The sequence below is a fragment of the Taudactylus pleione genome, unplaced genomic scaffold (assembly GCF_031769625.1).
Source record: "Taudactylus pleione unplaced genomic scaffold, aTauple2 ptg000199l, whole genome shotgun sequence".
NCBI classification, from domain to species: Eukaryota; Metazoa; Chordata; class Amphibia; order Anura; family Myobatrachidae; genus Taudactylus; species Taudactylus pleione.
Genome location: NW_028284601.1, coordinates 18,903 through 43,645, shown reverse-complemented (window position 1 = coordinate 43,645; position 24,743 = coordinate 18,903).

Here is a 24,743-nt window from a genome sequence, read left to right as displayed (position 1 = left end):
TGGTCCCTCGCACAGCCGCATCACCCATTGCAGGGCCTGCTGTACGGGCTTCTGCACCCCTAGGTGTCTCCAGTACCGGGGGCCCTGCTCCAGGACTAGGGCTTGGTCCAAGCAGCGGAGTATATTCATCCCCAAGATGACAGGCCCATGCTTCAAGTCCTCCCCTGCGACAACCATGATGCCTTTCTTCCCCAGGGACTGGGCGTACAGCTCCACCTCGACCCAAACCACACCCAGGATGGGAATTGGCAGGTTGTTTGCGGCCATGAGGGTTACCCAATCTCCCACGTTGGTCCGCTGCAGGTGGGCGTAGTTCTCCTGGAAGCATCGCTGGGACATGGTTGACACTTGGGAGCCGGTATCCAGAAGACAGCGCTGGCTCTTTTCCGCCAGCTGGGCTATTACTGTGGGGCACTCTCCAATGAGATCCGACGAGTGGGTAATGTCCACCTGGTCGTCTCCCCTCCTCGCGGTTTGGCCCGCGAGGAGGGGAGTGTCTCGACTGGGTCGTACTTCAGGACATTCGCGGGCGAAATGGCCAGGTCGATCGCACTCCCAGCAGACTGGGCCCCTGGTGTCCCGTCGGTGCGTTCCTGCTGACTCCCAGCGCCGGGGCGGGTCTTGCTCGTGATTCTTCCGACGTGGGGCCTCGGCCGCCTCTCCTTCTGCACGGGTCTCCGCCCCGGCCCGCCGGTCTTCTGCCTGCTCCACTCGCTGCTTTAGCTGGGATACTTCCTGCTGGACCAGCAGGAGCGCATTGGTCAACTCCTTGACGCAATTCTCCAGTGGGTTTAGGGGTGGGTTGGGGGTGTGGGAGTCTGGGAGTGTCGGTTGGAGGGACACAGAGCAGGAGCCAAACTCCTCGTCCTGATCCTTGGCCAATGCCTTCTCCAGCACCTCGTGGAACAGAAGGCGGGGGTCCCCTTCAATCTTGTCTTGGAAATGGTGGCGTAGGGGCCTACTCTTCAGACCTGCCACGAATAGGTCTCGTAAGACCAAGTCTGGGTTTCCGGCCAACCAGTCTGCGTCCTGCCGGGCCCGTATCCGATCTGCGCAACTTTGGAGGGCGTTGGCAAATTGGGAGATCGACTCGTCCTCGCGCTGGATCCGAGCGAACAGCCGTTTCCGGAGGTTGGTCGGTGTGGACCGGTCTCCGTAAGTGGCCTTCAAGATTTTGAACACCCCCTGGAGGTCCTTCCTCTGCCCGAGAGGGCGGTTGATGACAGATTTTTTTGCTTCCCCCAGGATGACCTGCAGCACCAAGTCTACCTGTACCGGCGCGGGGAGGTGATACAGACGGATCACCGACTCCACCTGGTCCATCCAGTCATCCAGTTCCATGTTCTGTCCATCATACTTCTGGATGAGTTGTACAGCGGCTCGGATGGCCGGGGTGACCCGCCGGTCAAAAGTCGGGTCTGTCGTCTCGGATGGTGGTCCCGCGGAGGTAGAGGCGGTGGTAGGGTCCGTCATCTTCGTGGGGGTCCTCCGGCTGGCGTCAAGGGATCCTGCCGGCTACGCCAAATGTAAGAGGGGCAAGGGGTGGACTGCTGTGTGCGCCTGCTGCTGTGCAGGTGTGGCGGGGCACTTACCTTTCTCACCCCGTGGCTCTCACCTTCAGGACACCTTGGTTTCTCCCACCGACGGTCCTGGGTCTTTCCGGTTTGACACAGCCGGGGACGGTCTAACCTGTAAGATAGGTCGGACACGCTGAACCTATGGGCCGGACCTTGGTGCCACAGGAAGGACTGACGGACAGGGGTGCGGGGACTAGAGGATGGTCATCATTGGCACTTGTGGCCTCAGACTGGTTTGCACCCGCATGCCAGGCACATGGGTGCAACCCGAACGGAAACGCCCGAAAAGGGAAAAGGGAAGAGGGGACGACACACAAACAATGATTCGACACACAAACACAGAATGCGCTCACCGGGTATGCCGTTGTCTCTTTGCTGGGCGAGTAGTCCTGGTCTCTGCTGCTATAAGAGAGCACGGCTGCCTGGCGCCGCACTAGAACAATACCTGCAGCCTAACACCGCACGGTGATGGTGCAGTGGATATGCGGTAACCTAGCACAGGTACAGTGGTCTCGGCCTAGCGCCGCGCGGTGGTGGTACAGTGGGTACACAACAACCTAACACAATGGTACAGTGGTCTCGGCCTAGCGCCGCACGGTGGGGGTACAGTGGGTACACAACAACCTAACACAATGGTACAGTGGTCTCGGCCTAGCGCCGCACGGTGGTGGTACAGTGGGTACACAACAACCTAACACAATGGTACAGTGGTCTCGGCCTAGCGCCGCACGGTGGTGGTACAGTGGGTACACAACAACCTAACACAATGGTACAGTGGTCTCGGCCTAGCGCCGCACGGTGGGGGTACAGTGGGTACACAACAACCTAACACAATGGTACAGTGGTCTCGGCCTAGCGCCGCACGGTGGTGGTACAGTGGGTACACACCAACCTAACACAGGGGTACAGTGGTCTCGGCCTAGCGCCGCACGGTGGTGGTACAGTGGGTACACACCAACCTAACACAGGGGTACAATGGCCTCGGCCTAGTGCCGCACGGTGGTGGTACAGTGGGTACACAATAACCTAACACAGTGGGACAGTGGTCTCGGCCTAGCGCCGCACGGTGGTGGTACAGTGGGTTCACAATAACCTAACACAGGGGTACAATGGCCTCGGCCTAGCGCCGCACAGTGGTGGTACAGTGGGTTCACAATAACACAAGGGTACAGTGGTCTAATACCAAGATACAAGGGCCTCACTGAGGGCTTACCTGAACTGCCAACTCGCGTTCGGGACTCCCTCCAGCGACGATCCGCCTGCTCCGACGACTCCTCCGCTCTTCTCCTCCTGCCCGCAGGCGGGGATTTTAAATACCCCGCCGCGCGGGCTCCTGGGCTGGATGACGCGGCGGGCCCTCATTGGCCCGGCGCGCCGCCGGGTGAGGACGCGCCCCAACACGTGGGCGCGTCCGGCAATGCGGGGTCCGGTCCTTGCCGGCGTCATGGCCGCGCCGCGTCGCCGGGTGATGACGCGCCACAACACGTGGGCGCGTCCGGCGACGCGGGGTCCAGTCCTTACCGGCGCCTTCGTGGGAGGGGGGGCGCGCGGCCCCGGACCTCCCACAGTAATGTGATGGTCTGGGGCTGCTTTGGTGCTGGTAAAGTGGGAGATTTCTACAAAGTAAAAGGGATTTTGAATAAGGAAGGCTATCACTCCATTTTGCAACGCCATGTCATACCCTGTGGACAGTGCCTGATTGGAGCCAATTTCCTCCTCCAACAGGACAATGACCCAAAGCACACCTCCAAATTATGCAAGAACTATTTAGGGAAGAAGCAGACAGCTGGTATTCTGTCTGTAATGAAGTGGCCAGCGCAGCCACCAGATCTCAACCCCAGGGCCAGATTAAGGCTTGTGGGGGCCCCATGGCACCTAAGTTGTGGGTGCCCCATCAATAATATTACCATGGCCTCACGCTGCGACTGCTATGCCCCTTACCTTGTCTCTGGTCTCTCCACTGACACAAGGTCGTAGCATTCTACTTCATGTCCGCAACACTGCTGGGAACCGACTGCAGACAGCGTAGCGGACATGATCTAGTACCCTGCCAGGGGCAAAGGCAAGATTTTGAGTGGGGCATGAAAGAGAGAAGGAGGGAGGGATAGATGAAGTGGGAGACAGAAAGATAGAGAGGGGGGAGCAAGGGAGAGAGGGAGGTAGTGAGATATAGACCCCCATTTATTAATGATTGCAATCCGATCTGGGCATGACATTACCGCTCATGATCGCATAGCGCCCGGATGTATTATACGGCACATGCAGGGACACGGGTTCCAAAAGGAGCCCATCCCTGAGATATGCCCGGAGAGCTACCGGGGCTTCTGCGCATGTGCAGTCATGCTGACTGCAAACGTACAGCCACCATTGCCGGTGAGGGTTCAGGAGGAGCCCTCGGCAAGTTAATTATGCGTAGTGTAGCTCATAGGCAGTGGCCAATAATGTTGGTAAATTTGGCAGCATCGATCCCCCATAGAGACCTATGGGGGATGCGGCTGCCTGCGGGAATGGAGAGAGCTGTGGTCCCTCCTTAATACATCTAGGGGAAACTTAATATTTGTGGTTAACCCCCGAAAACTGGTGTTTTCAGGGATTAAACCTCAAATATATAATGATAAATGGGCCCTGTACAGAGGAAGGGAGAACAGCAAAATAGAGGGAGAGAGAGAAACAAGAGAGGGAGGGGGAGAGAGAGAGAGAGAGAGAGAGAGAGAGAGAGAGAGAGAGGGAACAGAGAAAGGGAGATAGAGAGAAGCCATGAAGGAGAGAGAAAGACAGATGGAGAATGAGAGGCAGGGGGAGAAAGGATAGGAGGAAAGAGAGAGAGGGAGAGAGAGAAGAAGGGAGGGAGAGAGGATGGGAAGGAAGAGAGAAAGGGAGAGTGAGAGACAGAGGGAGGGAGAGAAAGAGAGGGAGGGGATAGGGAGAGAGAGCGACAGGGAGAGAGAGAGGAAGGGACAGAGGAGAGGACACACACACACACTAACCTGTTTCAGACTTGCAGCATCATGCAGTAGGGATGGCCATCTTAGCATGCACTCATGGGGGCGGGCAATTCGCGGTATTAGGCTCCGCCCCCTCTCCATACACCCGCGAACCGCGGCAGTATGTCAGTGAGGGGGCGGGGCTTCCATCGTCAGCCAGCAGCCACAGACCGGTCCATCAGTGTCTGTGCTCATGTGCTTCCTGCAGCCCTGCAATGTCACAGTCACTGCTTCTGTTTGCTGCTGGGAGCTGGACAGAGTATGTATGCGGAGTATTACAGTATTGCAGAGTATGTATGCAATTTGGGGGCCCCTAATGTGTGGGGGCCCCTGGACGGCCGCCCTGTGTGCCCTGCCTATAATCCGGCCCTGCTCAACCCCACTGAGCTGTTCTGGGAGCAGCTTGACCGTATGGTACACAAGAAGTGCCCATTTAAGCCAATCCAACTTGTGGGAGGTGCTTCAGGAAGCGTGGGGAGACATTTCTTCAGATTACCTCAACAAATTAACAGCTAGAATGCCAAAAATGCCAAAGGTCTGCAATGCTGTAATTGCTGCAAAAGGAGCATTCTTTGACAAAAGCAAAGTTTGAAGGACAAAATTATTATTTTAAATAAAAATCATTATTTCTAACCTTGCCAATGTCTTGACTACATGTTCTATTCATTTTGGAACTCCTTTGATAAATCAAAGTCAGTTTTCATGTAAAACACAAAATTGTCTGGGTGACCCCAAACTTTTGTATGGTAGTATGTATGTATATCTATCTATCTATCTATCTATCTATCTATCTATCTATCTATCTATCTATCTATCTATCTATCTATATATATATATACGTTTGTGTGCACGCATTTTGAGAAAGGAAATTAGGTTATGCAAATCATTTTGTATATAGAGCCAGTGACTGGAAACAATGTAATATAGGAGCTATAGCTCAGTTAGCTAATTTGTTACAAACAGAATTTACATTGACTGCTCACCCTGAGTGAGTCACTGAACAAAACAAATCTGCTCACATGAAAAGACAGATGTAGCTACTGAATGGGGATAAATCATACAGTGCGGGCACTGCGGGTTACATAGGTTGCTGACATCTGGTTGCAGAGTAACGGAATGGATGGGTTAAGACCCTGGTGACCTCCCCAGCCCACTAAACACATTCCTGCTCCTAATGACAGCCAGCTGCCCCTTTATCCGCCCAGCATTGCTGCACAGCCAGTGACAGCCAGCTGCTCTTCAACTCTGCAGACCATTGCTTTGTAGTTCCTGACAGCCAGCTGCTCCTCACTTTCTCTCTGCAGAGCATTGCTCCACAGTCAGTAACAGCCAGCTGCTCCCAGGGGTGCAAACCCACTTTTTATTCTTGCACTAGCTTAGCAAACCAATCGATAAACGTTTACCACTGCAAACCATACAGGTGTGTGTGTGTGGGGGGGGGTAAATGTAATAGTCTGCGGGCTGCAGTCATTTATTATTAATACCAGTTATTTATATAGCGCACACATATTCCGCAGCGCTTTACAGAGAATATTTGTCCATTCCTATTTGCCCTAGTGGCGCTTACAGTCTATATTCCCTATTAGATGCACACATACACACTAGGGTTAATTTTGTTGGCAGTGAATTAACCTACCAGTATATTTTTGGAGTGTGGTAGGTAACCGGAGTATCCGGAGGAAACCCACGAGCAATTAGGGTCGTGGTGGGAATCGAACCCATGACCTCAGTGCTGTGAGGTAGTAATGCTAACCATTACACTGTCTGTACTGCCCATTTAAAAAGCAAGCTCAGCTGCAAAAATATGGTAATGCCTGCCAAAGCTCAGCTGCATAAAGACGCCGAGTGCTGCGTTCTCGTATCCGTCCAATGTCGCTCTTTTTTGTAAACATCTGTACCATCGACTTACATCAGTCAGTCACACAGTATTTACAACAGGTCTGTCCAGCCGCAGACACTGCAAGTCTCCTCACACGCAGGGATCTCTCATGCTGCGTAGGCGATCTCAGTGGCTAATTTATGCACGTCCAGGAAATGGCGTTCAAACGGTCAGACGCATTCAGTATACCGACAGCGGCATCCCGGCAGCACTGAACATGCTGATCGTCGCCAGGTAAGTATTCTCTAACCTATTCTACCCCCTAGCCCTAACCCTCCCTTAGGGGTGCCTAACCCTAACCTCCCCCCTTAGTGCCTAACCCTAATCCCCCTCTAAGTGCCTAAACCTAACCCCCCCTTTCCCTGCCTGCCGTCTAAACCTAAGTCCCCCGGGGGAGGGGTCTAACCCGAACCTCCCCCCGGGGGTGCCTAACCCTAACCCCCTTCCCCTAGCCTAAACCTAACCTTCCGGAGGGGTGCCTAACCCTAAGTCCCCCCCGAGAACCCTAAATCTAGCCCTCCCCCCCATGGCTGTCCACGCCTGTCGCCTGGCTTAACTTCAATCGGTAAGCCGGGTGTCGGGCTCCCGGCATAGGGAAAATGACAGGCGTCGGGATTTCGATGCCTGTCATTTAACCCTTGCTGGGATTATAAAGTCGGGAAGCCAGCGATCGGGATTCCATCCATCGGCTTCCCGACTGTTTCCCGGTCAGACACGCCTGTGTTTTTCCGAACCCCCCCCCATCACCAAACCCAGGCGCTGACAGCCTGTCACTCACCTTATTATTATTATTATCCTTTATTTATATTGCACCACATATGTTCCGCAGCGCCTTACAAAGTACATAAATAAGTGAACAAGAAACCAGTGACGTACAGTCAGTACAATGCAGGACAAGGTGTATATACATTGCTGCATTAGCGATCATAACACTCAAACAAGCAACAGGGCATAAGCAACCACATGATAGGTGCTCAAGTGGGGAGTGAAGAGTAGATACAGTTATAAGTAAGCAGAAGCACAAGAGGGCAGAGGGCCCTGCTCGTGAGAGCTTACAATCTAATGGGGAGGGGCAGACAAACAGGTGTGACACAGATGGGGTAGACAGGGAGGAAAGAGGTTAACCGCAGTATTTAAGTATCTCACTTCAGGAGCATCTGCACAGCACTGTGGCACTCTACACAGTAAAGATAGTCGCCAACTGCACATGAACATTAGCCCAGAGGTGACGTTATCAAGTCGGAGTTCACGCCCAGCGGCGGATTGGGCCGCCGGGACGCCGGGCTAGTTCCTGCTGGGCCGGTCCATTTGGTGGCTGGCGGCCGTGCTGCCCACCCCACACCCTCGCAATGACCCTGCTCTGGCTCTCCCACATCGCGCTGCGCAATCAGTTCTGATCGGGCAGCAGCACGGCGGCCGCCCGGCCCTTCAACATTCTAATGCCGGCCCCACCTCCCGCGCGGTCTCCTCTTCCCCGTCCGTCCCGCTGCCTCGATCAGAGGTTAGCTCCAGTCAGGCAGCTGCAGATTGTAGAAGTCTTCAAAAAAAAAATAAGGATGACGGGGGAGCTGCGGCGCATGCCCAGCCGCAGCAGCTCCTCCCATAAGCCTTTGCAGAGCCCGGGGACATCAGTCAATACTGACAGCCCCGCATCCAGTCCCTCCGCGACCAGCCTCCAGCCTCTCTTACACAGGGAGTCAGGGACACAGGCAGCCGACGCAGCTGTTTAACAAAAGCAGGCGAGGAGGTGGCGACTGGGCTGGGCTAGCAAATAATTGTCCTGCGTTGCCAGCCGAAAAATAATCTCTTTTAAAGCCTATGGTAAGTTTTATGATAGTTTAGATTTATGATTTTATATATATATATATATATTATATATATATATGATATTTATATCTATATATAGATACATAGTGATATATATTGAGTCTGAGAGATATATATAGTGGGGGAGATGTATGAAGCCCAGAATCGGTATCAGCGCACGTTATGTGCGCTGATACCGCTTCTCCCTGATGTATGATCGGGGGTCTGGGCGGTAAATGACAGGGGCGCTATGCGCCCTTGTCATTATCGGCGCTGCTATCTACAAGATAGCAGTACCGAGCGGCAGGGCCATGTACAAATGGTCATACCGCATGACCGTTCGGCCGGCTGTAGCTGTCGTTATCGTCAGCTACAGCCTGGCGCTAGCCTCTCCCCACAGCAGGGACAGCGCTGACCCTGCTGCGGTGGCTGCCGGTTCCAGGCTGCACGCGGGGATCTCGCGATACCTGCGTGATCCCGCGCATGCTCAATGGAGCCGGCCGGGCCTGACACACATCGCATCAGCACTAGGCTGATGCGATGTGGTCTGTAGCGGGTAGCGCCGGAGGGGGAGTTAACGCTCCCCCTCTCCGGCCGATGAGATGTTCACACATCTCACCGGTAGTGCTTCCTGCTTCGCCTCGGTAAAGAGGCGAAGCAGGAAGCGTTATAGCGGCACTTAACGTGCCGCTATCATGCATCTACCCCATTATCTCATATGTATATATATATATATTATATATATAGATTATATATTACTTTTCATATATATATATATAACACACACATATATATATATATATATATATATATATATATATATATATATGTATGTATATCTATCTATCAGGGGTGGATTGGGCCTATCCACTTGCTATATACTGTATGTATATATATATATATATATATATATATATATAAAAACATACATGACACATTGTTATATATATGAAAAGTAATATATAATCTATATATATATATATTTGTGTATATATATATATATATATGTATATATATATATATATATATATATAGACATAATATATATATATATATATATCTGTATTATATACATCACTGCAATGCTCTCTGCATTATTTGGTGGTGACTATGTCTCCCTCTGCATTATATAGTGGTCGCAGCGATGTCCTCTGTATTTGGTGGTGGCAGCTGTGATGCTCTCTGTATTATAAGCTGGTAGCTATGATGTTTCCTGTGTGGTGGTCGCTGCGATGCCCCCCATGCTGCTGTCTGTATTATATGCTGGTAGCTATGATGTTTCCTGTGTTATGTGGTGGTCGCTGCGATGCCCCCCATGCTGCTGTCTGTATGGTTTATATAGAGTGAGATGTGACTTCTGCAGCTGCATCATAATGTTTTGTCTGTGGGTTACTTCAGCTGCCCCTGAGGGGGTGACATTTAGCAATATACGCATGCCTTGGTGCGTTCAACCACCCAACACGTGCGTATGTCAGAGAGGTACCACACACCCAACAGTGGTATATCTATCACCCTATCAAAATAGGGTGATACAGATAGAGAATAAGAGGAAAACTGTTTAATTTGAATTATGGTAGCGTCTGAAATCACGCCAAGATGTAATGCTGCACGTGTATACGCTAAAAGTGGCTGTCTCAGTCCTTGCACATTCAGATGCCCGGCTGTGCACCATGCAAGGAGTTTGCAGCAACATTAGTATAAGGTTACAGCTGCGACTGTGACAAAGGATGCACAGATGGACGCTGCAGCATCCCACTCAGAATCAGGCCCCATGATAAAATAAGGTGCTGTTTAATTCTTTATTTCTGCAAAGCAATATCAATATTTTATATGTGTTGGGCGATCGTGGGCAGTTACAGGTGGCTGCTAATCAGACGTACATGTAGCATAGTATGGGCGTGTTATTGGCAGGCTGCGAGTGTTTGCTGAAAGTAGTTGCATACACATTCAGGCCATACAGATGGATGAAATGCAACTTGTATATTGCTGGTGCAACCTATGGTGGCATCTAAAGGTGCACCAAGCGGTATTGTGGCATCTATAGACGATAAACGCAGGCGTCTCAGTCCTTGCACATTCTGACACAGCTGTGCACCGTGCAAGGGGTTAGAAGTAGCAGCGACTGCATCCAATTTAGAATCAGGCCTTATAAGGAGGGAGTATCCCATTCCAACAACAGACCCCGCCCTTCAACAGAGCCCAGCCCCATTAGGGCTGCTTTCAAAAATTTCCCGCTCTGGTTTACCATCCCAATCCGCCCCTGGTCGCGCCTCCCGCTGACTCTGGGTCCTAGTACCCAGCATGTATATTAGAGAGAGGAGACCGTCCGGAACGGACACACTGGTCTCTTCACAGTTTGTAATTGTGCCCCACTGACTGGTGTCCCTGTAGCGATGCCAGTACCAGTATTGAAGGAGTGTTTTCAGTGGAAGGGTGCAGACATGACTGGCATTTAAAAGCAATGGACACATCTCTGGATGACAGTGCAGGCTTCCAGTGGGATGTTGCCATACACCCATATAGCCGTATAACTATGGCTTTTGCGGTACACTCTGGCCCTGATTCAGACCCACTCGCTGCCGCAGGCAGCTCACAGGGTCTGTGGGCATTTTTTTTTTGTCTCCAGGACGCTCGCAAAGCTGTGGGTGTCCACCCACAGCTTGTGCAAGCGAGCTGGAGACCGTCATGATTATTGCGACCATCGGGCTTGCAACGAGACCCTGGGGTAGGGTCTCGGCTGCCGCAAGCCTGAGTGGACTCCCTGATCTAATAGAGCAGGAAGTCCACTACTGACATCACCAGTGATGTCAGTAGGTCCTCCCACAAAGGCCAGGCGTTTGTCCAGGCACCCCCCCTTCCCGCCTACATAACGGGGCGAGCTGTCACTCATCATCAACAGCCGCCCTTTCTTGTAGCGAGCCCCATAGTGACTGAAGTTCAGTCGCTCGGCGGGGCTCGAGCATGCGCACTCCGGATGCAGCGCATGCGCAGTGGCCAAACATCAAGCTCGCAAGCGACTCTTAATCAGGCTGAACCCTGAGAAGTACGTGAAGCCTTAACAACAACCACTAGGTTTAGTCAAATAAGAAACCGTCACTGTTTTATTCGTGACCATTGAAACCATGCGCCATATATAACAAGACCCTGTCAGGTTGCGGCTGAGGATTGGCCGTTACTCATCACGGCGCTGACTTCCCCTGCTCCCTCGGATGATCAGACGTCAGGTGCGACGGCGAGTAACACGCTGAGTATTATACTTACAGCCATGTGAACATCCTTGTGCTGCGCTGTGCCTGGTTGCTGCGGTTGCCATCATGGGCATAGCCATGACAGTTCACATCACCTGACTAACCTTTACCCAATGGTAGCATGGTGGTGGTCATGTGACGCTGTCCACCAATGATCTGCTACCTTAGGGTATAAAGCCAGTAGAAAAGCTTGATATCTGCATCTAGTGGCTATTGTTACAGACTTTAAAGAACTACTAGTAAGTAAGTGGCTTGTTGCCACAAAAGCTGACAAAGCAATTGCAAGTAGTGGTTGCTCCAGGCATTTGTCTGGGGCTGAGCTCCTGTTTGCTCAGAAGTCAGTGTAAGCAGGTAGGTAGTTGGCAGTTCAATTACCAATGATTCACTAAGCTTGTCTGCATTTTAGAAAAGCCTCAGCTATTCAGCGGTGGTCAACTAGTCAGAGCCAAGTAAAGTTTTTCATGTTTGTACATATACACAATGTAAACACACACATACATACCGTATACATATACACTAAAAATATAACATACTTTACAATTTCTTGATAAGACAAAACAACCAAAATGCTTATATATTTACCTTGTGTGTTTCAATTGCTTACTCAGCTTTCCACATGCCATCAGATCTCCCCACATACCATTACATGTCCATCAGACCTTCCCGCATGCCCCACAAACATTCCCACATGTTACCAGACTACCCCACATAATATCAGACCTTCTTGCATGTCCTTCAGACCTCGCCACATGCCACTGAACCTCCTCATATGATAATTACATGCCTTACATAACCCCCCCACTTGCCATCAGACCTCCCAACATGACCCTCACATGCCCACCAGAAATCCCAACATGACCCTTACATGCCCACCAATAAATCCCAACATTCCATCAGGATTCCCCACAAGCCCCTTTTACATGCCCCTAAGAGTGACTCTTTCTATAAGACCACCCCATATGCCATCAGACCTCCACTCATGCCTTTCCAATTTACCTCTTTAGCTGGAGCCCACATAGGAAGTAGTGAGAGCAGACTGTACTCCCTTCTCATTCTCTGATTGGTTGTACAGCGTGACCGCCCTGCAGTGTTAGAGAGGAAGTCACATGAAACAGAAATTGGCTACTCCTGGTCAGTCTTATTCTGACACAGCCCCGAAAACAGTTGCGACACGTCTGCATTTTTTTGCCGCCACTCCCCGTTACCTACCCGGAACTCTTTCTGCCTGTTAATCACAGTGCGAGTTTAAAACCCCTTTTCCACTGCCCAAAAAACCTGGGCATTTACCGTCTCTACCCAGGACTCGGCTCAGTGGAAACGACTCCAAGGAAAAAATCCAGTGTCTTCTGAAGATGCAGCAGAATCATATTAACATCGTAACCTCAGGTTACTCAGGATGTTCTACAGGGAAGCAATCGGGAAGCCGACTGCCTAAATACCGGCAGCCGGCTTCCCGACTGTCATATCCTGGCAAGGGTGAAATGCCGGGCGTCTAGATGTAGACGCCTGCATTTCCCCGACGCCGGGAGACCGGCGCCCGGCATCCCGATCGTAGTGATGCCGGGCGCCGCGAGCGGACAGCCGCGGGGGGGGAAGGGTTAAGTTTAGGGCTCCCGGAGGGGACTTAGGGTTAGGCACCCCCCCGGGAGGGTTAGGGTTAGGCTAGGGGGAGGGAGGGTTAGGGATAGGCACCCCCGGGGGGGACTTAGGTTTAGGCAACGGGGAAGGGGGTGGTTAGGGTTAGGCACTTAGAGGGGGGATTAGGGTTAGGCACTTGGGAGGGAAGTTAGGGTTAGGCACCCCTAAGGAGGGTTAGGGTTAGGGGGGTTAGGTTAGGTTAGTAGATACTCACCTATCCACGATCGGGATTTCCAGTGCTGTCGGGCTTCCGCTGCTCGGAACTCTGCTGATGTCGGCCTGCCGCTGACGGGAATCAAACCATGCGGCCGGCGGTATTTCATACCCATTCCGTTCTACAAAATCACACTACCGGGGCCTGTGAAACTGCATCCGAGGATGCAGCCACTGACTTTGCCACGCCTCCAAAACTGAGATGACATGCCTCCCCCTGTCTCCACCCCCAAATGCCTTGCAGCATGTCAGTCATGCTGCGACGTCCACAATGATTGACTGGGGTCGCGGTAACATCGCAGCACATGTGCACCACTGCAGCCCCGGCACATGCACAGTCCCAATACCGTTGGTCATTTTTGTCCAAAGTGGGAGCGTGCGGGCTTGAGTCAGGCCCCCAGTGTGTAGACTTTAAAAAGAAGAAGCTGGTTATAAGTATAAGTACTGACTGGGAAAGTACCCAAACTGAAGTTAAATTAAAATACATGTTGCTCATCAAGTGCGGACTTAAAGACGGCCTGATTCAGAGTTGTATGTAAATAATGGCGATGTTTACGCAGTTGAGCGATTATCAGTAAACTATGCATGCATCTAAGTCACATTGCACATGCGTCAAGATACATTACTGTAGTTGCTCTTATGTCATCTCCAAGCGGCACTGAAGCCGGCCACACCGGAGCCCGGTCTGCAGTGACCCGGCTTTTCCGGGGTTGCACTGTAGGATGTCCTCTCCAAGTGACATTGAAACTAGCCAATCGGGCAGCATGCGGGATGATCCGGGTCAACGTGACCCGGATCGCGCCTTTTACACTGCAGGGTGACACAGGAACGACCCGTGGCCAACCCTGCAAGCTACCTGAGTTGGATCCCCCGGGTCCCTGGGAAGGGAAGTTATGACATCCACATTCAATGACATCTCTTTATTATTTAGTATTATTTTTGTATTATTTATTTAATTTCATTCTTATTATTAATTTTGTTTAATATTTATGTAATTATTATTATTTTTTTTATTATTCGTTTATTGAAAATAAATGGTGGCACAGTAATTTGGTACAAATAATGTCAGACAAAATTATTCAGTAGTATATCAACAATAGACAGGCAACAACATTTGCCACGGAATATATGAATAATTAACAGTCAAAAACCATTAAGAACGTGAGTATGGTGGAGTGGAAAAGGGAATAGTAGAGGGTAGGGTGAGGATGAGTTTATATGAGTGGGAGAGAAGGAGCAAAAAAGAGAGAAAAAAAAAAAAAAGAGAAAAGAGATGGGGGGAGAAGTGTAAGAAGATAAGCCATATGTGAATAATGTATTTATATATAATTATATGGAAAGCGTTGAATCGAAGCTAACCAAGGCCTGGGAGAGGTGAATTTTGAGAAGTGTACCAGGGGTTCCAAATGATATGAAATTTCCGAACAGCATTGTTTTGTAGACTGGTGATATATTCCATATTTGCTACAAACCAGATTCTGTTTATTAGCTCCTGGCGGCTGGGAGTGTGTTGAACTTTCCAATTACGAGCGATTTGAAATTTGGCTGCGCAGGAAACGTGAAGGATTAGTTTGTTTGTATTGTTGGGGATGGAATCAATCGGAGCGCAAAGTAAAAGAGTAGCTGGAGAAAGAGAGATCGGGATGGTAAGAATTTGGGAAAGTAGGGTACGGACCATGTTCCAGAATGGGACAATCAGGGGGCATGACCACCACGTATGAAAATAAGTTCCGAGTTGAACGCACCCTCTCCAACAGAGATTGGAGGTGCTGGGGTAGATTTGATGTAAACGCTCTGGCACTAAGTACCATCTGGTATATACCTTGTATGAGTTCTCGCGTATGGCCACACTAATGGAGCATTTAGAAATAGTCAAGCGTATAGTGTCCCATGTTTCTTCCCCGAGAGAAAGGCCAAGATCCACTTCCCAAGCCTGCTCATGTGTTTCGAGCGGAGGAGGCTTCAACGTCAGTATGAAGTGATAAAGGTGCGAGATAGCTCCTTTGTCATTAGGTCTATGTATGCATAATCTCTCTATAGGTGTGGGGTTAGGAGGGGAGCGAGTGGAGGGATTCGAGTTAGCGAAGTGGCAAATTTGTAAATATTGATAGTGAAGTTTATTGGGAATTTTACGTTTGTCTTGAATGTCCGAAAATGATCTAGGTGCGGAAACTTCAACTATATGGTGAAGCCTAGTAATGCCTGCTGAAATCCAGGGGGAAGCCACTGTCTGGGATAGACCAGGGGGGAATGTAGGGTTGTACCAGATGGGGGTTAGAGGGGAAGGGTGTGGAGAAAGATCCAGTTTTTTATTAAGGGAATCCCAGTTATTAAGTGTCAGTGCTATAGTGGGGAATAAAAGAGCGGATCTAGGTCTGTGTTTACGGGGCGTCCAGGGGAGATAAGTGTACACCCACCAAGTCGCTCTCTAGGTCAACCCATCTCTTAACATGGCGAAGTGAGTGCCAGGCGACCAACTGACTTAATCGGGTTGCATTATAGTAGCGGTGCAGTGAGGGCAACCCCAAGCCTCCGTCCCAGGGACGCTTAGTGAGTATGTCTCAACGGATTCTGGGTTTTCGGTAGTTCCAGATGAATTTACAAAGTGTGGTTTGAAGAGTGTTGAGGGTGTGGGAGGGGATAGGAATAGGGAGAGTTTGGAATAGGTATAATAGTTTGGGGAGAATGTTCATTTTCACGGCGTTGATACGACCTACCCAGGAGAGAAAGTGTGTTTGCCATTGTTGTAGGTCTTTTTGGATTGAGCTGATGAGGGGGGGGTAATTAGCTTTATATAGAGAATCATAGGATTTGGTAATGAATACTCCTAGATATTTGAGGGAATCTTTTTTCCATATGAAATTAAAATTTGATTGCAATAATGACTTCATATTGCCGGGTAGATGTATAGGAAGGGCTTCGGATTTGGTATGATTAACCTTGTAACCAGACAGGGAGCCGTATATAGAGAGTTCTCGAAATAGATTGGGGAGAGAGGTGAGTGGTTTTGTTAGCGTAAAAAGTATATCGTCCGCAAATAGAGATAGGGTATATTGAGAATGTTTAACCTTGACCCCGGTAATATCGGGATTGGCCCGTACACGAGAGGCGAGTGGTTCAATAATAAGGGCGAATATGAGTGGCGATAGAGGGCATCCCTGTCTGGTCCCATTTGTTATTGAGAAGGAGTCGGAGAACAGGCCTCCTGCTGAGACCGTAGCAGAGGGATTGGAGTAGAGGGCTTGGGTGGCTTGCAAAAACTGTCCTCGGAATCCGAATTGGCGCAATGTTTGGAAAGGAAAAGGCCAGGATACCCTGTCGAAGGCTTTTTCCGTGTCCAGAGCAAGCACCAGAGAGGGGAGTTTGTGAATATTAATATAGTGGACTAGATCGATTGTGCGCCTAGTGTTGTCTAATGCTTGTCTGGACGGGACAAAGCCCACTTGGTCGGGATGGATTAAAGAGGGAAGGAGGGGGTTTAGCCTATTTGCAATTACCTTAGCAAAGAGCTTTAGATCGGTATTGAGTAGTGAGATGGGACTGTAATTAGTCACTAAAAGGGGGTCCTTATTAGGCTTCGGGATGACGGTTATGGTAGCTCTAGTCGTGTGCGGATGAAATGAGGAACCTTCTAAAATACAGTTGAAAGCCACAGTAAGGAGAGGTATCAAGGAAGTTTGAAAAGTTTTATAGTAGGACATTGGAAGTCCATCAAGACCTGGCGCCTTCGAGGACTTTTGTGTTTTGAGAGCTGAAACAATTTCTTCTGCAGAGATAGGGTCGTTTAGCGCGGAAGAGGTGGCGATATCAATTCGGGGAGATTACAAGAGGCCAAATAGTCCGCAGTTGAGGTATCAGTGGTAGTTTCATTTGTTGGGGGGAGATTGTAAAGGCGTTCATAATAATTTTTAAACAAAGAATTGATAGTGGATGGACTATAGTGGCTGGTGCCACGATCATCGTTTAATGCTGGGATAGCAGTCCTGGCTTTGCGGGCCTTCAATCTATTGGCCAGTAGGGAATCAGCTTTATTGCTCTTTTCATAAAATTTTTGGTTGAGCCAACGTAGGGCCTGTTCAGTCTTTTCAGCATTAAGGGCATTCCTGGAGGAGGTCAGTAGGGCGTATAGTGAATTAGAGGGAGTACATTTATGAGCGGTTTCAAGGCGTTGAACCTCTGCGGTCAGGAATTTAATTTGGGACCTACGCTCTTTATTTCTAAAAGAAGCATAATTAATGATGTGCCCACGAATAACAGCTTTATGCGCTTCCCATACCAAAGGGGTGCAAGTAGGGTCGTTATTTAAGGAAAAATAGTCCTCAAGAGCGGACTTCACCTTTTCCTGAAATTTCGGAATGGTAAGCAGAGTTTCATTCAAACGCCACGGGGGTCGTGAGGGTGAAACATCAAAAAAATTGAAGGACGCGGTGACGATAGAGTGGTCTGACCAGGCATTAGACAAAATAGAGGAGTCAACAAGGTGTTCACTGGCTGACGTACTACATAAAATAAGATCTATTCTCGAGTAGGACTGATGGGGTATCGAGAAGAAAGTAAAATCCTTGGATGAGGGATTAAGGGCCCTCCATGTATCGAATAGACCCGATTCACTGAGGTGATTATTTAGAGAGCGAGTTGCCGGGCAGGGTCGTGTTCTGGTAGGGGTAGGACCTTTATCAAGCTCGTGGTTAAGGACTGCATTGAAGTCTCCTCCGACAATGAGGCTACCTATCCTATATTTGTTTATTTTAGAGAAAACAGACTTGAAGAATGATGATTGATCTGAATTGGGAGCATATATATTAACAATCGTGCATTCTAAACTGCCTAATTTGCCTGTCAAAATAATATACCTCCCGTCTGAGTCTGTATGTACTGTGTGTAAAGAGAAGGGGATTTTGCTATTGATCAGTATCGCTACTCCATTGTGTTTAGACTAGAAGAGTAGTATGCGGTGGGGAAACTTTTAGTATGTAGTGAGGGATGTGACTGCGCTTTAAAGTGGGTTTCCTGGATTAGAATAATCCCTGCCTTGAGATCTCGGATAGTTCGGAAGAGCGATGAGCGCTTCTGAGGGGTGTTTAAGCCCTTGGAATTAAGGGAGGCAAAAGTTAGCGACATTTGGTTAGAGCGTGATACCCAATATGGATAATGTAGGTGGAAGATTCCTGGTTCGCTGAGAGGTAGAAAGAAAAAGAAAATAAAAACAGGGGGAATAAATTGAGAGAAAAAAAAAACCAAATAAATGAGATATGGAGAGAAATTAGAAATGTGGAAGATGAGGGGGAGAGAACCGAATGGGAATTCCCCGTGTCCAGCAGGGGAAAACACACTCGGAAAGTGGGACTAGGTAGTCCAGGAAGGTAGTAGGGAAGGGAATCCGAACTACCTTTAGGTAACTTAATTAAGGTAGGTTAGAAAACAAGTAACTGTATGTACTGAAGAATGCTGAGAGTAGAGGAGAGAGATGAGGGTGTCAGAGAGCCTTGGCCCTCCAATTGTGGTTGTGTAATAAAGGTAAATGAAGACCTAGGGACATCCGAAGAGATGTCAATGTGAATTGTCAGAGGGGGGGGGGGAGAGAAAACATATAGGAGAAGAGCCCAGGTAAGGGTATACTTATTAAATATAACATCAATTATAACTGCATATAAAACATACATAAACATTTCAAATATGTTTGTCAGATATTCTTAGCAGCAATGAAAGAATAAAATAATATTGCTCGTGTGGGACCCACATGCGAAGTCCTAATGAACAGAGCATTCCTGTAACTCCAATAAAGTGGTAGACTTACTAATAACATAACTACAAGAGACAACGTTGATATATCGCAAAAAAGTTCTACTATGAATCAATAGAACAGGTAAAACAACTACAAATATCTTAACGCATAGTATTATGATTAGGAAAAAGGATATGAAATGGCTGTCTGTGTAGAGATTCAGGACCAAGACTAGGATCCCACGGTGGAGGATGGTAGTCTCCGCCCAATAGTAATATGTTTCTCGAAAGCGTGTTCAGGTATAGTGAGTGAACCCAAATGGGAATAAGAAACAACATGTAACTGTAGTCATATTATATGTCCTCTGAAGCAGTTGGAGAGGGGCCGGAGTCTTCCAAATGGGAAAGAAGGTCTTTGCCTTCTTTAGGGTTTCTGATGATAATTGTTTTGCCGTTGAAGTCAACCATTAGTTTGAAGGGGAAGCCCCATCGATAACGGATACCTCGTGCTCTTAGTGCTCTCGTTAAATCTTGAAGTTCTCTGCGTTTCAAAATTGTAATGGGGGCCAGATCTTGGAAGAATTGTACTTTGATGTTGTCATAGAGAATATGGGGTTTTCCACGTGTTGGGGCCAAGACTTTTTCTTTGTCCTTAAAACTTAGGAAGCGTATGACTACATCTCTTGGGGGTTCACCTTCTCTTGGTTTAGGGCTCAGGGCTCGATGGGCTCTTTCAAGGGGCAGCGAATGGGGGGATAAGTCAGGGAGAATGGTGGAGAACATGTTATGGAGGTAAGTCTCTAAGTTATCCGGAGAGACCGATTCTGGAATGTTTCGTATGCGGAGGTTGTTTCGTCTTTCTCGATTCTCCAGATCCTCATTCTTGGTACGGAGATCAGCGAGATCCTGGATAATGTGATCGATGTCCCTATGAGTCTCATTTTGGAATTTTTGAAGGGTGTCTTGGCGTGATTCTAATTTAGAAGTTCTTGTAGAAAGTGAGGATAGGTCTGATTTGATCGAGGAAACTGCCTTATCCAACTTAGACTCAAGAGATTCTTTGAAGTCAGTAATAAGGGATCGCAGAGCCATTATGTCTTCATTTGTGGATAGACCTGAAGAGGGTGTGTCCTCTCCCTCTGTATGGGGAGGACTGGGGGACGGAGGGTCGACAGCCGCCGATGACTTGTCACCTTTAGGAAAGTGTTGAGAGATGTCACCACCCACACGTTTTCTGGTGGTAGTATTTGACTTGCTCATAATGACGATGAGGGGGAAGGTAGTTAGAGGTAAGTATGGTGACTGAAAGGACTCTATAGGCCTGGTTGAACAGCGACAGAGGACTTGAGTTGGCGGATGTCTGCAAATATGCACAAAGTGTAATTGTGCGGTCTTTGTTAAGAAAAGAACCACAGGAGGGCACTACTCCAACACTCTCAGGGAATCATTGCTTCAAGTTGTAAACACATTTATTTCAGTATCATAAAGCGGTTTATAGGTGGCAGTGAAGCTCTGCTGGAGTCGGATATGCGTGTTCGCTTTAGAGCTGCCTGTCAGCCCAGCCAATAGTGTCGGCGGAGGAAAAAGTTTAGGGGCCTCTAGTAGGTGCAGACCTTGTAAGAGGAGGTGCAGACTGTATGATATAAAGTGCGGACAAATCAGAATCTGCACTTATCCAAATCTGCTGGACCCGCCCGTCAAGCCACGTCCACTATAAAACCCCTTTTTAATATAATCAAATGTTCAGTTTATCCTGAATACACTCACCCTTCTGATTAGTAGTAGGTGACCAGGCAACGTAACCAGGGTGGGGGAGACCCTTGATGCTGGAGCACAGTGTACGTTGATGTAGTTGGCGGAGTGCAGGTTGTAAAAGGGTCTGCCAGTGGTGTGAGGATTGTCAATCCAAGGTGAGTAACTCAGAAGGGGAGAGAACTACAGTGGAGGAAGAATCCAGCAAGAAAGGTGAGTCACCCAAGGGCCCACACGCTGCAGGGCAGGGCTGAGAAGCAGGTCCGACAGGAGGGAGGCAGCACAGCAGGGGGGAGGTAATCAGGAGAGGCTGTGAGCAGGCTGGTGTGATCTGAAGTGCAGGCCAGGCTCCAGGGCCGTTTGCAAGATGGCGGCCACCCGCGATTTGCGGCTCCAGCCGCGGCTGCTAATAAGGGGCCTCCTGGTTAAATATCTCCCCTCCAGAGGACCACACACCACCAGGGAGGTCAAGGGAGAGGACCGGGAGGTAGCGCCGGTATTTGGGGCCAATCGCGGCTAGTCGCGGCGCCGCTGGCCTGCGGAGCTCCAAAATCGAGCCCCCGGCTTCTGGAGGTGAAGTAGGCCGCGAGGCTGCAGGAGCCAGACAACACTCCCGGAGCTCAGGTAAGGAGTCAGAGGGGTAGTAGGGGAGCAGGAGGTGCGAGGGGAACCATTGGAGCAGCTGGGACAGCAGAAATGGGGTGGTTTGAGGCAGCTTTCTGGGGAGCTCTGGAGAAACACAGCCTCTCTGCTTGCTAGTCAGGCCACGCCCCCATGTAATTATTATTTATTTAATTGAATGACATTTTTAATGACATCCTTTATTCAGGCGTCTCCTCTGGTTTCTGGGTGATTGCATCAGCAGCCAGCACCCTGGAAGGACCAATAAGCGGCTTTTGCAATTACCGGGTAAGAGCTGTTTCCATTGCAGTGTTACCGAGTTTTACCTGCTAAAAACCCTGCTCAATACCCGGGAAGTTTTGGGGCGTGGCAAAGTCAGTGGCTGCATCCTCAGATGCAGCTTCACATGCCCCGGTAGTGTGATTTTGTCGAGCATCCTGAGTAACCTGAGGTTACGATGTTAATATGATGCTGCATCTTAAGACGCAGGCAGCGGATCTGAGAAGCCGGCAGTGGGGCGAATCTTTACACAAGATGGCTCCTGCAGCTTTTGCATATTGTCGCACAACTGCTGCCTACAATGCCGAAGCGGCAGCGACATTTGCGTCCACATCGGAACTAGCCCCTGAATCTGCTAATAAGCAATATTAGGGTACTCCAGCTATTCACATGCTGATAAGGGTGCTTTCCCCAAACACCACTATGCTGTCAGATCTCGAAAGGGATTGAAATACCGGCGGCTAAACCGCCGGTTCAAATCCCGACAGCGGATGCCCGATGGAAGAAGATCCCGACTGGGGCAGGTAAGTACCCTAACCCTCCCCTGTCCTCCCCCCTTACCCTCCGTTAGTGGTGCCTAACCCTAACCTCCCCCCGGGGATGCCTAACCCTAACCCTCTATTACCGCTCCCTAAACCTAACCCTCCCAACGGTGTGCCTAACCCTAATCTCTCCCTGGGGGTGCCTAAGCCTAAACGTCCCCACTAGGGGTGCCTATACCTAATCTCCCCCCCAAACCTAACCCTAACCTCACTAGACTCCCTAATCCTAACCCTCCCCCCCAAGGGGCTAACGTTAAGGGCGTCCGGATTTGCCTTAATTCGGGCTGGCGTCCTCGGGATTAACATAGGTGTCGGTATTTCAACGCCTATGTTAATTCCATTGCCGGGATTCCGCTGTCTGGATTGAGACCAGCGGCCACGCGGGCATCAGTCTCATAACTACATCCCCTTTAAAATAAAAAAAAATTTAAATGTGGGGTGCCAAATGTGTAATATCTGGCTGGGCAATACAGGGAACTGTTAGCGTGGCAGCATACATTATAAGAGACAGATTCATCATCCAATCTGGTAGACATCTGAATGATCTCAATCACATACTAACCTGGATCAGTGATCTTATTGTGATTATACGGACTACAGTTTGGTGGTGGCAAAACTGCAGCATTTATGTGGGTCTTTCAGAGAGTAAGGTTTTTTTTTTTTTTTTTTAGTTTGTACCAACATGTAATGTCAGGTCACCCTTCCCTAACTGTGTAGAGCATTTTAAAAATGATGGCAGTTTAGAAATGACGTACAGGTCGAGTCTCCCATATCCAAAATGCTTGGGACCAGGAGTATTTTGGATATCGGAATATTCCGTATTTTGGAATAATTGCATATCATAATGAAATATTTTGGGACTGGTACCCAAATCTAAACACACAATGCATTTATGTATTATATACACCTTATATACACAGCCTGCAGGTCATTTTATATAATATTTTCAATAATTTTGTGGCTCAAACAAAGTTTGTGCACATACATGAAATTAATTTATGTTTCATATACACCTTATACACACAGCCTGAAGGTAATTTTATACCATATCTGTAATATTTTTGTGCCTAAAACAAAGTTTGTGTACATAGGACCTGATTCAGACCCGGTCACAAGCGCTGGGCGCTCGCAATCGGGTCGATGGAGGCCCACAGCGCATGCGCCGGCTCCATCGTGCGCATGCACGAGACTCGGCTAGCGACGGGCAATCCGTCGCTCCGGGTCTCGCACCAAAGGTGGCGAGCTGTCGATGTTGAGTGACAGCTGTCGATTGTCAGCTCGCCCCGTTTGGTGGGCGGGCCGGGGGGTGGCTGCCCAAACGGAGGCGTTCCCGAGGGAACGCTTGCCGTTTGGGGGCGGTCCCACTGACATCACGAGGCTTGTTATGAACGAGGCCCTACCACAAGGGTCTCAACGCAAGCCCTGGGGCTTCCAATGAACGAGACCCTACCACAACGGTCTTGTCGCAAGCCCGATGGTCGCGATGGTCTTGACCAATGCGACCATCATCATGGCCGCTCGCTATAGCTGTGGGTGGTTACCCACAGCTATGCAAGTGGCCAGGAGGCCGCTCCTAAAAAAAACAGTGCCCGCCCTGATTCAGAGCGAGCACTTGCTTTTTGCGAGCACCTCTAAATCAGGCCCATAGAACCATCAAAAAACAAAGGTTTCACTATCTCGGTCATGCTAAAAATATTCCGTATTTCGGAATATTTGGATATGGGAGATTCAACCTGTATAACAATAATGTTGATAAAACAAAATAAAATGTGGCTTTGTCATTATTGTGACGTTTGTTTGCACGTTATTCGGTAATTCGCCGGGAAATATTGCGTGTCTTTGTTTTACTTTGTACTAATGATCCTGCTCAGCGACTAATTAACCTGTGACTCTATGCATTTCAAAGACATGAGGTGTGATCTAGCACACATAGGATATGTAAGTCACAGCCGGTATGTCACCTACACTGGGATTCAAATGTGTCACCTGGTGGATATTTTGTGCAGTCAGACCACACTATTTGGACACAATAGCCATCAGCCAGTCACAAGACACAAAAATGTGGTTCCCTAAATACAATTCATACAACCCCTAAATATTCAGCAGCTCCGAACGCTCCAGGCACGCACCCTGCCGCCTGTACAGCCGCCCAGCTCGGGCAATGCTGCACTTCCCGATGCTTAGAGCCCTGCCCCCTCTGCACGACAGCATGCGCATAGGGGGCGGCACAGGGCGCTCCGGGGGGCTTGTTAGGGCACTGTACACGCCAAAAACACTCTCATCAGAAATAGCTGATCCATTCATCTTGACATTTGGCACCCAGAAACTTCTACTTAACGGTGGTCTCCATTCTCACGCACGCAGCTACTTGCGATGAGATGCATGCGCAGTCAGCTCGACAACGGGAGATGCGTCCATTTTCACAGATGCCACCGAATCAGGATAAGGCCCACAGACTGATGTAGCATTCGTCAGAAATT